Source organism: Syngnathus acus, chromosome 4 (assembly GCF_901709675.1).
Source record: "Syngnathus acus chromosome 4, fSynAcu1.2, whole genome shotgun sequence".
NCBI classification, from domain to species: Eukaryota; Metazoa; Chordata; class Actinopteri; order Syngnathiformes; family Syngnathidae; genus Syngnathus; species Syngnathus acus.
In genome coordinates this window covers 6,637,563-6,643,680 of record NC_051090.1, presented here as the reverse complement: position 1 = coordinate 6,643,680, position 6,118 = coordinate 6,637,563, and the positions used below count along the sequence as shown (strand labels likewise).

Sequence of the window (6,118 nt, the reverse complement as noted above, 5' to 3'; positions counted from 1 at the left end):
CTAGCTAAAATGTTAGCTAGTGTTCTACCTCAAAAGCTCTATTTTGGTATCCATTCATAACTTTTGATTTTTAAAACGAATCTATTAGCATACCATTGCCAAACTGAACTGCGCTTTTGTTTTAGAAAAGGAATGGAATGACAGTCAACGTGACTGGATTAGTGGATTAAAAAAAAGTATGTTGCGCCTGAGGTCGACAAAACAACTAAGCTGTTTTTTGAACACTGAAAGCAAAAACCACAAATGCCCAAAGTGTGCAGACTGATTGGACATAGAATGGGAGATGACCAAACGGAATGAAGCAGGAATGTGTTGGAAGCGGGAATGACACAGCACTTCCATCCCAACAAGGCCCAGAGTGTTCAGAGCTATTCAAAGCACCTTTTTACACTGCCTGTAAAAGACAGAAATGTTCCATCTTAAATAATATGTAATAGGTAGTAGTTTACATGTCCACTTTAATTTAAAATACATTTCAAATGTGCAATTATACTGAAAACATTTTCCACTTAAATTGCATAGAAAACTGTGCAGGTGATTTTGTCATTAATACATTTTTTGTTAATATTCCTTTTTTAAATATTTTATTAATATTTTGCTGCAGTTGCGCTTTCTAAGCAGAGCTAAGTTGAGTTGATGTATTTCTGTGTTTATTTTTTTTCTTCACATAAGTATTTCATTAAATGATGGTTAAACCGGAGATTTCCGGTTGTGCTGCAAACGAGGGAAACTTTTGCACTACTTCGGGTGACCGAATTGTTTTGATAACTGAACTTTATAGAGCCTAACTTTTTCGAACTTTACGCTATGCCGCCCTCCAAAAAAAATGAGGGTTACGATGAACTTAAATCATCCATTGACCTGATACGGCAAGACATTACCACACTTTTAGAGCAGCAAGCCACCCTGCTCCAGCTAACGTCTGAGCTAACGGAGCTTAAGAACTTATCGAAGGAGAAAGACGAGAAAATCCTGTCGCTTGAACGGAGAGTAGATGCACTGGAGCAGTACTCCCGACAAGAAGACCTCATAATCACGGGTCTAAAAACATCTCACCGCTCCTACGCCAGGGCGGCGGGTCCTTCGGATCCCTCGACAGATGACTCTCCATCGGACGAGCTGTCAACGCTCGAAGATCAGGTAGTACAGTTTTTCGAGAGTAAGCACATGGAACTCCAGAAAGGAAACATTGCCGCTTGTCACACACTCCCAAGAAACCGAAAACGACCACTGGATCCTCCGAAAATTATCATTCGGTTCGCAAATAGGAAACATAAAGTGGATCTTTTGAAGCAAGGGAGGAAGCTACAAGGAACGGGTGTTTACCTAAATGAGCACCTCACTAAGAAGAATGCTGAGATAGCCTGGAACGCACGCAAACTGAAGAAGGAAAACAAGATTCTCGCAACGTGGGTCAGGAACTGTAAAATATGGATTAAAACAAACGGAGCAACACCAGAAGATGTCAAAACTCTCGTTGTGAGTGAACTGGAGGAACTGAAGAAATGTGGCCTGGTGGTGGGGGAACCAAACATTTACAATGGCTGAACTAATGACCATTAACTGGTACCTATGGACCCTCCGGACGAAAATAATGGATTACAGCGAAGTACAACAAGGCAAACAGAGACTGGCAGGGAGGACATCCATCTCAGGTAGACAGTTCCCCTACACTTTTCATGCCATCCAGTGACATTCTCACAAATGCAGGAATTTCTGTCCCACCGAATCTTGACTCTTTACTATTTAATTCATTTGACCTAGAGAATGCTAATGCTGGTATCTATGAGTCCTTCCTTAACCCAGATACAAATTACACTCCCTTAAAATCTGTTGAAATGTCATGTGAATATTTTTCTGAAGATATGTTTAACAAACTGTGCAATACTCCTCCTGGCCACTGCCAAACAAATGTATTCTCCACTGTCCACTTCAATGTACGGAGTATCTCTAAAAATTATGATGGTCTAAAAACCTATTTATCAACCTTAACACATTCTTTTTCAGTAATAGCTCTTACTGAAACTTGGATGGTTGATAATACATCTAGCTATCCTCTCTCTCACTACACTCCTATACATTCCTGTAGACCAAACAAGCAAGGTGGAGGAGTCTCACTGTATGTGATTGATAACTTAAATTTCTCTCCCAGAAAGGATTTAAGTGTCAATTTTGACATGACTGTAGTAGAATCTGTGTTTATAGAACTCTCCTCTTGCTCACTTATAAACAACAAAAATGTGATAATTGGATGTATATATAGACCACCAGACTCTGATAAAATCACCTTCAATGAAGCCCTCGACTCTACTCTAGAAATTATAAACAAAGAAAACAAATTATGTGTCTTACTTGGTGACTATAATATTAATTTGCTTGAATCTAAGCAGTCACATACAGCAGACTTCCTTAATACATTATATTCCAGAAACTTTTTCCCTCTTATCAACAAACCCTCCAGGATCACAAGCTCAACGGCCACTCTCATAGACAATATCCTATTTAATTCTCTAGACTACAAGATAACATCTGGCCTTTTGATCTGTGATGTATCCGACCATCTACCTGTCTTCCATCTCATCCACAATGATAGTAGTCCTGAAATCAAAGATCATATTGGAGATCAAATGAAATTCCGCAAATTTACTGAGAAAAACATGGTATCTTTTATATCTATCATCAGCTCTGTGTCATGGGATGAGGTTATCCTGTTGCAAGATGTCAACAAAGCCTATCACTCCCTTCTAACAATACTCACAAATGCATTAGAGTTCTCCTTTCCTTTAACTTCTAGTCGTAAAAATAACTCTAAGGGGAAACCATGGATAACGGATGAACTAAAAAAATCTTCACGTAAAAAAAATAAACTATATAGAAAATCTATTGCAAATCCCATCCCTATAAATATAGAAACATACAAGAAATATAAAAACAGATTTACAGCTTTACTAAGGAAAACCAAACAAACTTACTATGCTGATAAATTTACACAAGCCTCCGGTGACATCAAAACAACGTGGAATCTTATCAACCATTTATTACATCGCAAGAAATCAAAAACATCGACCCCAAATGAGATGCTGGGGAAGAATAGAGCTCATTCAAACCCAATAGATATTTCTAATGGTTTCAATGATTTCTTTGTAAATGTTGGCGCTACCTTGGCATCTAGCTTCTCAACCTCTGATACAAGCCCCTGTTGCCTTATTAAAGGGCAGTTTCCTTCACTCTCCATTCTTGACCCTCCTAGTGTTGAGGAAGTTTACAACATCGTCATGAGCTTGAAAAACTCGGCCCCTGGCCATGATGAGATCAGAAGCATACTTATTAAGAAAATTATTCATTCAATAATAATTCCACTAACACACATTTTCTCCTTATCTTTAAAATTTGGCATTGTACCCCAAGAATTAAAAATTGCTAAAGTCATTCCTATCTTCAAAGCTGGTGAGACTAATGAATATGGTAATTATCGACCTATATCCGTACTTCCTTGCTTCTCCAAGATTCTAGAAAAACTGGTTTACTCAAGATTGGCAAAGCACCTAGAAACAAACAATATTCTCTATAAACATCAATACGGTTTCCGCAAAAAGTTTTCTACTGAGCATGCACTGCTTCAGCTTGCCAACCACATCTCAACGGCTCTTGACAATAAGAAATTCGCTCTTGGTGTCTTTCTAGATTTAAGCAAAGCATTTGATACTGTCGACCATAAGATCCTCATCGCTAAGCTAGAGAGATATGGAGTGAACGATTCTGCCCTGAAATGGTTCACAAACTATCTCGCCAACAGAGAACAATATGTATATATAAATGGTTGTTCTTCCAACAGATCTAAAATACTATTTGGGGTCCCGCAGGGCTCAATATTGGGTCCTCTATTATTTTTGGTGTACATAAATGATTTTTCCATGTCTTGTTCAAATTTTCTTCCTTTGTTATTTGCGGATGATACCAATCTCATTGCCACCCACGAGGATTTTAATTTCCTCATTGCACGTGTGAATACTGAGTTGCACGCTGTTACAAAATGGTTCAAAATAAATAAGTTGTCACTCAATATAAACAAATGTAACTTCATGATCTTCTGCAATATAAATAAATCTTACCCCAAAGAACAGGCCAAAATTTACATAAATAATAACGAAATCCATCAAGTTACTAGCACTAAATTCCTAGGAGTTATAGTAGATAAACACTTAAACTGGTCTGAACACATTGATTTGGTTTGCAAAAGATCCATGAAAACGCTAGGTATCTTACGAAAAGTTTGTCCCTTGGTCCATCCGTCTGCTCATCTCACTCTGTATTATAGTTTCCTCTTTCCTTTACTCAATTACTGCAACATAGTCTGGGCAGCTACATATCCAACATACCTCAGCAAATTACTCATCATACAAAAGAAGTTCCTAAAAATGATCTCTTTTTCAAATAGATATGAACCATCGGCACCATTGTTTAGAAACTATTCATTACTGCCAATTGATAAAGTAAATATTCATCAAACCTGTCTACTCACCCATAAATATATATACAGGAAACACTGTCTTCCAGCCACTTTTCATAATTTCTTCGCATTTGTATCGGAATTACATTCTTATCCTACAAGACAGGGGGACAATCTCCACCCACCGTCCTGTCGAACATCACGCCATCAATACAATATCCATTTTAGAGGGCCCTCACTCTGGAATGAGCTACCAATCCATATTCGATCCATATCTTCACAGGTTGCTTTTAGAAAGCACCTGAAACACCACCTTCTCCACTCATGATCCTACCAGTCCAAAATTACTCCACCGCACTCAGCTGATCCATACTAAGAACATCAACTTAAACCACTATTTATACCCTGATTCTTCCTTGTTTTGTTATTTTCTGTTTGCAGTTCTTCTGCTTCCGCTCAGCTATTTTCTTACCTGGTGTTTTTTGATTGTTTCAACATCACTAAAGTGTCAAATTTTGTTTCTCTTGTTTCTCATTTTGTATAGTGTATTTGTTTATGTATGTATACGTTCACTTTCGTATATATGCATATATAAATATGACGATTTAATATTTAGCTAGTTATGCTTGTGTTTATTCATTGATGTTTATTCATTTATATATATATATATATATATTATTATTATTTTTTTTCTTTCTTAAACACTTGAATAATATTTGATGTCACAGCACTTTGTTTGTTGTGCACTTTGATTATACAGGAGTGGAGCTCCTTACAAGCCCTAGGCTTCGTCTCCCTCCCTGCACTGTTATTTGTTATAATAATATGTGCTAAACAATAAACTAAACTAAACTAAACTAAAAATAATTCACTGTAAATTAGAATAACAACAGTAATGTGAAGAATTTATACTTAATGTTCTTCATTTCCTGTATTTAGTTGATTAAATAATTGAATTATTGTAGTAAGCAAAATCTACAATTTGCTTTTAAAAATTATTTGAATTTTTGACAAATTATTAGTTAATTTAATTTTTAAAAAAATGAGGATTTTTTATTTTTTTTAATGAAACTTTTTTAACGTCATTCAGTCATCAGTGACATGGCCCTTATGTCCATTAAAAAAAAAAAATCACAGGGCAGAGGTTAGTTGAACAAGATATAACCAAAATACACCAAACACAATGATTAATTAATATAGTAAATATTTAAAGGTCAATATACTGCATGAGACTGTTCTGGTTTTCTTGAACAGTGAAGGATACAGGAGCGATGCTCCTCATCCTCCACACACACACAAACACATGGATGCAGAAACAAAAGAAAGTGAGACACAATCTCGAGTCCCCAACGGACGTTTAGTTTATCTGAGATGTGCGAGCGACGTTCTCTCACTGCAGACACGTCCTTCAGCACGTAATCACATACACGCGCATGCATTGGGAAAGGAGGTCTTCATAATGCCGCCTTTCAGGAAACCCATTCACAAAAGGCAAGCTTCATCGAAGGACCAGTCTGCACACACACACGCACACACTCACACACGCGTGTGTGCATGCATGCACAACCGCACAGAGGATAACGTTTCATTCACAAATGAGCCCTCTCAAAAGAAACATAATCCTGCTCTTTACTTCTGACTAAAGACTTGACAGCTTTACCTCTTAGA

At 37.1% G+C, this 6,118-nt stretch overlaps 1 protein-coding gene across 2 annotated transcripts in view; it reads right to left on the bottom strand.

Annotated features, from left to right (window-relative positions):
* The window catches only part of insrb (insulin receptor b), a 54,431-nt gene that overhangs the window by 12,503 nt on the left and 35,810 nt on the right, over positions 1 to 6,118 (bottom strand). The window lies entirely within an intron of this gene.